We start from the raw sequence: 11,226 nt of genomic DNA on the forward strand, positions 1-11,226 counted from the left end.
AAACTGTGATGAATATATAAAATGTGCACCTTCAATTAATGTGGTGAAACTTAAGGCTCTTAGCTTAATACTCACTTACCTGCGAGTAAGCCCCTTTTGAACTCAGTAGAACTACTGAGTAGAAATGGATATGTTTGTGCTGTAAATTTGGGACATCATAACATCTAATCAGATATATAACTCAATCTCAGCTATTCTTTTTCTGTGGTTCAATGATGCTTCCAATATTTCATTTCAGATTTGTGTCTGTTCCCACAGTGTTACATAACTCCAGAACTCGTTTCATCCCCACAGAAATCCAAATGCATTGTTTTGCATTTTATCGGAGAACACTGTACATTGCAATTATCAATCCAATGTCATTTTGGCACTTCTGTATAATACATCACTGCCACAGCTTTGCAATCCAATATGAGAATAGAACATAATACCTGTAGAACTAATTCTAGCAAAAATATGAACAGGCATCAATAATGGTTTGAAGTGACTGGATTTCTCTGGAGCAACCTTCTTCCTTATGAGCAAGGTCAATGTAGAAAATGAGACATAGTGTTCAGCAGGTTAATGCCTCCTAAATCAATGATCTGTAATGGTGGTCAAAAGTTTCAATGAATTAATTTGACCACCGTTATGGATAATGTTTTGAAGGCAGATTAATCTCTCAGTCGTTTCATACATCATGTGAAACTAATTAATCTGAATAGGGATTCAACATGTTGTTTCTATAGCCACTGTAGGAAATATGGTTTGATTTAGTGGATCAAACTCATGAATGTCAGCAAGCGCACATCTTCCATTTGTTTAACATCTTTTCACATTGCAACAAAGCTGCACATTAATGTTTGCCGCACTAATCCATTGCACCTGTCTCTTTCTTTTTATTCTTCCTTGTAAGGAAACAGTTTTTAATGAACTTTGGGTACAGGTCTATTTGGGGGAAAGTGGGAGGCACATTTTACTACTGCTGTTACTCATCCTACTATTACTAGACTATAAAATAGTAATAGTAATGTACTTCCTTCACTATAGCACTATATTTTGTTGAAGAGTAAAACCACTTGAGGACCTTTAGAAACAGTACCACTGGACATTTGAAGAAAAAAATATATATCTCCAAGTTAAAACCTACTTTATGCATAATATATATATATATATATATATATATATATATATATATATATATTTGCTTTCGTAGATTTTCACGGGTACAGGAATGCAGGTTTTGGTGTCCTCGGGTGTCTGAAGATGACGAGTGAGACCTCGTCGAAACGTCGCCTAGACACCCCAACTTTTACACGGGAAGACACCCGAGGACACCAAAACCTGCATATATATATATATATATATATATATATATATATATATATATATATATATCACATTACTTCCCTTGTCTTTAGGACAAAAAAGATTACTTAGCACTTAGCAACAGTCATTCGGAGATGCATCACAGAAAGGAAAACTGTTAGCAAACTGGATATTTTCCATATATATCCAGTTTGCTAACAGCTTTCCCATACACACACACACACATGGGTGTGGGTGTTTGGGTGCCCTGTACACAATTCAGCTTACTACTGAAAATGTATCATACTGAAATGGGAGGGGAGGAAATGGATAAATATATGAAATATAATTAAACATACCCGTAAAAGGGGGGGGGGGTTAGATAAAAAAGCACACAACTTTTTTTACCCTATAGATGTTTCTCTTTTAATTACAGCAATAAGTTATTACCAAAATAGAATATTCTTTAATAGCTTCACCTGTGCACATAGTAGCATTAATTGCTATTTATAAAGTTCCTATCATCTAGGGATGCTTCCAGACTAATTATCATCTGAATGCCTCCCTTGGTTTTGGAGTTCTGAATTACAGGAACTTGTTGTCAAATGGGCACTTCTGCATTAGGAACTCTGCTCTTGATCATAAGATAGTGTTGTTTTAGTATTCCTTATAATTGTTTGCTGTGTTTCCTTTGTTTGGATGTATTTTAATAATTTCGTAAACTGCTTTCTTAAAGAATATAGAATCATAGAATTGTAGAGTTGGGAGGGCACACAAGGGTTATCTAGTCTACGCCCCTGCAATGTAAGAATCTCAACTAAAGCATCCATGACAGGTGGCCATCCAGCCTCTGCTTAAAAACCTCCACAGTGGCCTTTCAGACATCTCTGAAAATGTGCAGGTGCCCTTCAGTTATTGATGCTAAACAAACACTAAATAAAATGTGAGTTGTAATCAAGCAGTCAAGGCACAAACGGGATAGGGGATGGGAGAGATAGGATTTTATTTATTTTATTTTTTTTAAAGAAAGATGCCACATAGATGAAAGTTCTTGTCTATTCCAATTCTCGCAATAAGAGATTGCGCTCCTGGCTCCTGCCCAAAACATGAAGACAGAGGTTCTTACTTATGAGTAAGGAAGAGACCTTTGAGAAAAAAGGTGTATTGAATTGAAAGCAGGCTCAGGAGTTATAATTCAGGAGTTCAAGAGCAGAGCAAGAAGTTCAGAACTGGATGGTGACAATAAAGATGTCCCAACAAGTTTCCTTACCCCTCCTGCCAAGCTTTTACAGGCAACCTATGATGTGCATTTGAGTTTCTTCTGTATCAGAAGATGGAGGGATGGACCACCAGATGTTGCTCAACTCCCATCATCCTTGGCCATTGGGCCATGCTGACTAAGGCTGATGGGAGTTGAACAGCATCATGAAGTCCACAGGTCCCCTGCCTTATTCTGTAAGTATAACTCACCCATCGTCCTATCTAAGTGTGACCATGGACCAGAATGCCCTTCATAGATCAAGTTCATAGCTCATCATCAAAAGTGAAAAGAAAAAGGAGATCATACTGAACTTCAGAACTTCTCTAACCACAAGGGGGAAAGTTCAGGGAAGAAATTATTTTGTAGTATAGTGGAACCTCAGTTCTTGAATGTTTCCGTTGATGAAAGTTTTGGAACCCGAATGCCGAAAATCGGGAAATAACTGCTTTGGTTTTTGAATGATTTTCAGAAGCTGAAAGTGCCATGCAGCTTCCGTTTTGAATTTCCCTATTGTATTGAGGCTTCCACTTTCAGTTTTTGGTTTCGGAAGTCAAACGGTCTTCCGGAACGGATTGCATCCGAAAACTGAGGTTCCACTGTAACTCTAGTGATGAAGCACTGTTTTGACAATTTGTGAAGGAAGGGGGGGGGCGAAATACAGTTTCAAAAGGCTGTGGCTTGCTGTTGCCTTCTGCTACTAAAACCAAATGCAGAAGCAAGAGCAGAGTATCTAGTCCATATGCCAGAAACTTTTTTTTCAGATGTGAACAGATTGCAAAAACCTGTGCACAGATGACATCCCGTGTTTAAACAAAAGTAGCGAGAAGTGTGAATTTCACCCACCTCTCTCTCTCTCTCTCTCTCTGTCTCTGGGATTTTAACATGGATGCGTGATTACAACAAATGTCAATAGTTGGCAATGCATCCAGAAATAGGACCGGTAGCATTCGTAATGGCATTATAATGTTCAGAGTGTATGACTGTAAGTGTATCGCTTTGTCTGAGTACCTAGTTGGAGCTTTAAGGGCCATTACAAATGGATTTCATGTTATTGCCTCATTGTAAAAGGGTTGCCGTGTAGAGGGAAAAAAGACTGTTGCTTAAATAAGAGACGAGGAAAACAGAGGTTATCATTAGCTCACCTGCACTGTTTTGCCACTGTTAATGGCAAAAACAGTGCTGATTTACTGGAAATTTCCATTGGATAATGAATTTGGTAATGTGCCTTATGAAATCTGAAGGTTTTCTCTGTTTACTCCCAAATGCTGTTTTAAGGTTTTCACCTTCCCAAATGTTCAAAACATGTTACAAAAATAAATGTCATAAGATAAAACTAATTCCAATTAGCAATGAAATATAAGCCATAGTTCCACAATATTGAAATGTTACATGGAATCAACATATGCATAGGCTTATGATTGCAGATTTTTTAAATGAGAAAATAATGTTGGAGAATAATGCACCCCTCACCCAGAACTGCACGCTAGGAAGCACATCTACCATGGAAGCGGGGTGGAACTTTTTGCTGATGTCCTGTAAGAAATTATTTCACAACGGTGGGCAAGATCCCTTTAAATCCAAGAACTTGCAGGGGTAAAATGTAGGGCTCACATCACAAACCCTCCCTGTTTTATACTAACTACATTGGCTATCTATTTGTTCCCAGGTGCAATTCTCTAAGTGCTGGTTTTGGCCTATAAAACCCAAAAAATATTATTATTTATTATTATTTATTATTATTAATTGAATTTATATACTGCCCTATACCCGGGGGGTCTCAGGGCGGTTCACAGAAATGGCTTCAGGTTTCCCCAAATACCACCTTTCTTCATTCAATTCTTCTTGAGAATCAAAATCTTCCACAGAGGCCCTTCTCCCTGTCCCCAAGGTATTTGTAAGGTGACATCGTGCCTTTTGGGAGTGGCTTTCGTTGCTTAGCTTTAGGACGGTTACAACTTTTTATTTTTAATCAGCCTTTTGAGTCCTAGATATTTTGGCCGCTACATTTCTTATTTGTTTGTACTGTATATTATAGTTTTTTTCTCTCTTTTTTTCCTTTACTATTTTTTATTGTATGCCAGTCCGGTCTCCTTCGAAAGGAAGAACAGGATAGAAATTACAATGATTTAATAGGTTTCCAGTTATTTGCCTTTCACCCAGAAATTCCAAGCCTCAGTCTCCTGATTTCAAGTCTCCTGGCAAGCACCCAAATCTCTGGGTCTGCCCTCTCACTGCCACTACTATTGATGGGTTCCACTCTGTCCAGTCCTGATGTCCCTTCTCTGCTTCGTCCTTGTTCCGCTCTCCCTTTCCATGCATCTCTAGGGGACTAGCTGTTATAAAAGCATTTAATTTGTATTTAACCTAGAAGGCTTTTAGGAGGGAAACATATTTCAACTACAATGTGCTCTGGCACAGAACGAAGACTCTGCCTGCAGCAAGAGAGCCAGAGAGTCGTGGGAAATGTCTGCGAACTGCAAAGAGCAGCTGGATCAGAGCTGGTGAGGTGGGAGAAGAATTAGGACCGGGGTTTTTTTGTAAGCGAGTCCAGTGTTCTCTAGTTTTGAATACTTGCAAGGGAAGTGGAAGAATTACAGTGGTACCTCGGGTTGCGAACTTAATTCGTTCCGGAGGTCTGTTCTTAACCCAAAACTGTTCTTAACCTGAGGCACGCTTTCACTATTGAGGCCTCCCGTCGCCAGCGCGTGATTTACATTCTCATCCTGGGGCAAAGTTCTCAACCTGAGGTACTACTTCCGGGTTAGCGGAGTTTGTAACCCGAAGTGTTTGTAACCCAAAGCGTTTGTAACCCGAGGTGTTACTGTACTCAATTTCTGACAAAAAGTTCAGGGATTCAGAATTAGAGGGAAGAAACAACATCTGCCTTTTAAGCCCTTCTTTGTGTGGGAAGGTCGGCGGTTCGAATCCCTGCGGCGGGGTGCGCTCCCGCTGCTCGGTCCCAGCGCCTGCCAACCTAGCAGTTCGAAAGCACCTCTGGGTGCAAGTAGATAAATAGGGACCGCTTACCAGCGGGAAGGTAAACGGCGTTTCCGTGTGCGGCTCTGGCTCGCCAGATGCAGCTTTGTCACGCTGGCCACGTGACCCGGAAGTGTCTCTGGACAGCGCTGGCCCCTGGCCTCTTAAGTGAGATGGGCGCACAACCCCAGAGTCTGTCAAGACTGGCCCGTATGGGCAGGGGTACCTTTACCTTTACCTTGTGTGGAAATGGAAGGGCAGGTGAAGCTTGTTTGGCAAAAAGAAGACTCTGCATGTGTTCAGAGGCACTTTTAATATATTCCTGTAGGCTAGTAGCTACATTTCTGGGCATAATTTGCTGACCCTTGACCCTTGTTATATTCCCTGGGTTAGTATCTTCCTTCTTTTCTTCTGTGCCGACACTTTCATTCCTTCAAATCTGTCTGCTGTTCATTTTCAAGTTTTCCCATTATGACTGTTGCTAAAGCAGTTCTTGGGCAATTGCAAAACAAGGCCCTATGTTTAGCAGTCAATTGTCTCGCAGAAGTACTTCTCCGGATTCTGGTGAAAAGACACGAAGGCACAAAGAGTGCACAAAGGATTTCTATAGCCGTCTTTCTTGGTGATGGGAGTGCGATGCTGTGTTAGGCAGAAATTGCCTCTCTGACATAGTGAGCCTGTAGCATCTCATGTCTAAGGAGGATGACAATGGATAGTTCAAGTCGGATGGTATATGCTTGTTTTGAAGAAAAGCACTCCTTAGAACAATTCATGCCTGGATTAGCAGTGTTTAACTGCATTGGTAGTAACGTAGCTCAAACTGCAGGATACGGTGTGTGTTAGTGCATATGTGCACACACACAAATGCACAGAAAGGAGGGAGGGAGAGAGAGAGAGAGAGAAGGCTGGAGTAGTGCAGTAGTTATTCATTTTTTATTTCAACTCTTTATACCCCACCATAACAAATAAACAAACAAAAAACTTCAGGGCACCTTAAAGCAAACATGAAAAAGAGACAAATCAATAGCAAACAACGATGGCTTTCCAAAGCCAGAGAAAGCAGGTAAAATTAGAGCTGTGGTGGAAATGTCTTTTGTGACAATGCATTGAGTAGGTTAGAACAGGGTAAAATAAAAGCTCCCCCCCCCCAAAAAAAAAAATATCATAAGTGGGGAGGAAGAAAAGGAAGAATAAGAAGAGTTTGGATTTGTTATCCCGCTTTATCACTACCCTAGGGAGTCTCAAAGCAGCTAACATTCTCCTTTCCCTTCCTCCCCCACAACAAATACTCTGTGAGGTGAGTGGGACTGAGAGACTTCAAAGAAGTGTGACTAGCCCAAGGTCACCCAGCAGCTGCATGTGGAGGAGTGGAGATGCGAACCTGGTTCCCCAGATTACGAGTCCACCACTCTTAACCACTACGCCACACTGGCTCTCAAAAGAGTTCTCCAAAATTTTCAGGAAGGGGCAGCATTGCTGCTTTACCTGACTTAACCTTAGCGCTGCTGACAGCATTGCACCTGCTTCAAGCAGGAACAAACTTTTGTTTGGGTAGAGGGGAAACAATAAACCACTTATCGAGGTACAAACTCAGAACACCACAAAAGTTGGGTAAGCACCCCACCAACAAGAAGTTCACCATTTACCACACACACACCTTGATCATTTTTGAATTCAATTTGCCTCATTTACTGATGAATAATGGTGTAAGAAACAAAAATGTGGGAGGGTTTTGTGTTTTTTTGTCACAGCGCTAGTACCCACAGACTCAGAAACCCCAAGGTTTGTGGAAATATGAATGTTCAAGGGGTAACCCAAAATGCAGTGAACCCCTCAAAAAACCCACTAAGAATTGAGCACAATTTATAGACACAGAATGCTGATGGGTCGTTTGGTGGCGGTGCCGTGCAGAGCAATGGGTCATCATGCATGAGGAGGGAATGGAATAGGTAAAGGTAAAAGACCCCTGGACAGTTAAGTCCAGTCAAAGGCGACTATGGGGTTGTGGCACTCATCTCACTTTTAGGTCAACTGAGCTGGTGTTTGTCCACAGACAGCTTTCCAGGTCATGTGGTCAGCAGGACTAAACCGCTTCTAGTGCAACAGAACATCGTGACAGAAACCAGAGCGCACAGAAATACCGTTTACCTTCCAGCCACAGCAGTATCTGTTTATGTACGTGCAGTGGTGTGCTTTTGAACTGCTAGGTTGGCAGGAGCTGGGACAGAGCAACTGGAGCTCACCTCACCCCGTCACGGGGATTCCAGTCATCAACCTTCCGATCGGCAAGCCCAAGAGGCTTAGTGGTTTAGACCACAGTGCCACCCACATCCCTGGAATGGAATGGACTGTTACGGGGTTGGGCCTGGCTGATAGTGAACAGCAGCACACCACATTCTTCATTGCATTTCCCACTTGTTCTTTGATTAACATTATATATGGCCTCTGCTAGAGGAATATACGAAGGAAATCCAGCTTTGAATGGGTGATTTGTAAATGAATTGGCAAATTGCCAGTGCAGTGATCTTTTTTGGAGGGGGAGATGATGCCGTATGGGAAATAAGGAATGCATAAGGCCTAAAGAAATATTTACCTCTTACCCAACAAATCAGAAGAATTTCCAGACCACCTACAAGCTTGTGACTGGCTGCTCATTTGCCTCCTGCTGTTTGTGTTAAGGGCTGACCTTTCATTCTGTATAATCCATGAGGCATCAGGTTGCTTTTCTTGGCCACAATTGGCAGCTGCACAATTGAGACAATGCCGCACAATTAATCAGCAGTTCAGCTTCCTTGTTTGCTAATGCATACCAAGTGTATACCAAATAATTGAGCAATCAATTATTTTTGTGAAAGGGTACTGAGTCTACTTGGATTTTGGTGCAAAGCTTTCACATTTTACACACACCTACAAAGTCTTTATGTTCTCCATATGCTGAAATTCAAGGCCTGGCTACAATGTATGAGTTCGGCCTCTTCTGTGACGTTTACTTGTAGGCAGTGGTGTAGCATCAGTTGCCGTGCCTGGGGCAATAATAAAAATAAATAATAATAATAATAATAACAACAACAACAACAACAATAATAATAATAATAATAATTATAACAATAATTTATTATTTATACCCCGCCCATCTGGCTGAAGTTCCCCAGCCACTCTGGGCAGCTCCCAATCAAGTGTTAAAACAGTACAGCGTTAAATATTAAAAACTTCCCTGAACAGGGCTGCCTTCAGATGTCTTTTAAAGATAGGATAGCTACTTATTTCCTTCACATCTGAAGGGAGGGTGTTCCACAGGGTGGGAGGCCCTCTGTCTGGCTCCCTGTAACCTCACTTCTCGCAATGAGGGAACCACCAGAAGGCCCTCGACGCTGGATCTCAGTGTCCGGGCTGAACGATGGGGGTAGAGACGCTCCTTCAGGTATACTGGACTGAGGCTGTTTAGGGCTTTAAAGGTGCAAAAGGGGCAGGGCCCACCGGAAGTTCCACCAGCCACTTCCCCCATCCCCTGAAAAAGTACTGATGTGCTTTAATAACCCTGGGTTATCAATCATTTTTAAAACTTACTAGTGAGAAGGACACAACAGCCACGAGTCCTTTGATACCACTCATCTCAGCCTCACAAAGTGGCGGGACAGCATGAGGATCCAAAAGTGCAGCACCCTCTAAAAAAGGAACTTAACTGCATTTCAGTCTTGCATCTTCCCTCTAACCTGCACATGTCCTGATCGTGCTGACAGCCCTTGACAGTGCAGCCCCACAATCCCTGCCATGACTGGAGCAAAGCCCCGGTTTGCATCAGGAGCTGGCCTTGTGAGAAACAGCACCATAGCTCCTGCTGGCATGATGGGAAGGGGCTGTGAGTCAGTGGGAGAGTATCTGCTCTGCTTGCAGAAGGTCTCAGGCTGAATCCCTGGCATTTCCAGGTAAGGCGGTGTTCCTTCTGGTGTGCCCCACCAGGCAGCTGCCTGCTCTCTTTAATTCCCTCACATTGGATTCTGTTCAGATGTTTTTTGGCAACATGTGCAGTTACTGGCTCAGCATCAATATATTGTATCTGTCTTTCAAATAGAACTGTTGCATGTGTTCCAACCATCCCTGTTGACCAGGGACTATCCCTGTTGAGCAGCTCCTATCCCTGGCAAAATCTTGATCTCCCTGCCCCTCTTTTCTTCAAAAGGAGGCTTTCAATGTTTTGTGTTAGTTGGTAGCGTTCTGATCCAGAATCCAGCTGACTTGCTTCTCTGGGGACTCTCAGTGTTAAATCTCTGTGGGTTGGATGCATCTTGTCTTAGTGCGCACCCATATGAGCGCCTGCAAATGTGTGCAAAAGCACCACGCAGTGCACAGCCTGCCATTCCCCCACAAAACCCCGCAAGTGCTTAGGCATATTCTGAACTGTTGATACCATCTTGCCAACCGGAGATGTTTTGCAAATCCCTTTACCCAAAAAGAACAAAATCTCCCTTGGCTTTTAAAAACCAGCAGAAAAAAGGCTGCTGCAGAGGAAAAGAATATGCCATATAACCAGGCAGAGGAATGCATTCAAGCCTGGCAAAAAGAGGTAGTTCTATGGTTTGAAGCATTTCTCATTTAATGTTTTATTATGTTTTTATATAACGTATTTTTCTGTATATAAGACGCTGCATGTATAAGACGTCCCCTATTTTGGGATACTCAAATTTAAGAAATTTGCACTATGCACTATCCATGTATAAGACAACCCCCCCCCCCTTTAGCTTAATTTTAAAGAAAAAAAACCTAGTTTTATACACAGAAAAGTACGGTATGTCAGAAGCTGCCCAGAGTGGCTGGGGCAACCCAGTCAGATGGGTGGGGGTACTAATACTAATACTAATGATAATGCTAATGATAATAACTGTTCTTAACTTGAGGTACCACTTTAGCTAATGGGGCCTCCTACTATCGCTGCATGTCAAGTATGCATTTAATAAGCCTACATTCTACCTAAAGAGCCTGTTCTTCTTATATTCAGCAACTCAACTGTGATGGCCCCATTCAGATGTTTATTGCATCAGCAAGAACATTTCTGCAAGAGGAAAAAAAGACATTTGCCCCCTCTCCTTGAAACAATAAATGTGAAATCCTTCTTTGGGTCTCACATTTTTCAACTAGTCCGCCTACTGGGACTGGCATTTGGGAATGGCAGTCTCTCATGGAGCCAGGATAGGTGGGGAAGATAGGTAGAGGAAATGGGAGGTATACTAAACAGGAGGCATTATTAAGTCCAGGATCTGCTAGTCCAATATCCCCAGCAGGACATGCTGGACCACAAAGCCATCGTCCTAGCCCCCTCACTTGTAAAGCTTAGATCCTTACCATACTTATCTAGATCTTATTCCTGGTTACTTATCTTCTCCTTCTTGGTTATTTTTTTCAAATACAGAGAAAAGGCTGCTACAGAGTGCAGAAAGGAAATGTGGTTGCATGAATCAGTCCCAAAGTCACACAAAGTTGATTACTTGATGGGTACAGGGTTGTGAATGTATATTTATTGGCCTCAACTTGATGGGGTACAAACTGGCAAACCAATCTAAAACTTTCCCCCAATAGTAAAAGTTAATATATCCCCCAAACAAAAATATTCATCACCTGTTATGGAGATCCATCTTGACAGGGCTGAGATGCAGTCTGACTGTTAACTGTTTCTGGCTTTACCAAGACTTAAAGCATATCCAATT

General features: G+C 42.0%; 1 protein-coding gene and 1 long non-coding RNA gene across 4 annotated transcripts in view; one reads left to right on the top strand and one right to left on the bottom strand.

Moving 5' to 3' along the window:
• The window catches only part of CDH10 (cadherin 10), a 396,417-nt gene that overhangs the window by 127,645 nt on the left and 257,546 nt on the right, over positions 1 to 11,226 (top strand). The gene's annotated exons all lie outside the window — the stretch shown is intronic.
• On the bottom strand, positions 5,819 to 11,220 carry LOC309373825. Of its 3 annotated transcripts, XR_014170195.1 has the most exons (4): positions 11,138 to 11,179; positions 8,432 to 8,547; positions 8,118 to 8,268; positions 5,819 to 6,217 (listed from the first exon to the last, which is right to left on the bottom strand). It is a non-coding gene; the product is annotated as an uncharacterized lncRNA (long non-coding RNA). The 3 variants fall into 3 exon arrangements; XR_014170194.1 differs by lacking the exon at positions 8,432 to 8,547 and having other exon boundaries at positions 11,138 to 11,220; XR_014170196.1 differs by lacking the exons at positions 8,432 to 8,547; positions 11,138 to 11,179 and adding an exon at positions 9,092 to 9,199.

The sequence above is a fragment of the Podarcis melisellensis genome (genome assembly GCF_964234715.1).
Source record: "Podarcis melisellensis genome assembly, chromosome: 7".
NCBI classification, from domain to species: Eukaryota; Metazoa; Chordata; class Lepidosauria; order Squamata; family Lacertidae; genus Podarcis; species Podarcis melisellensis.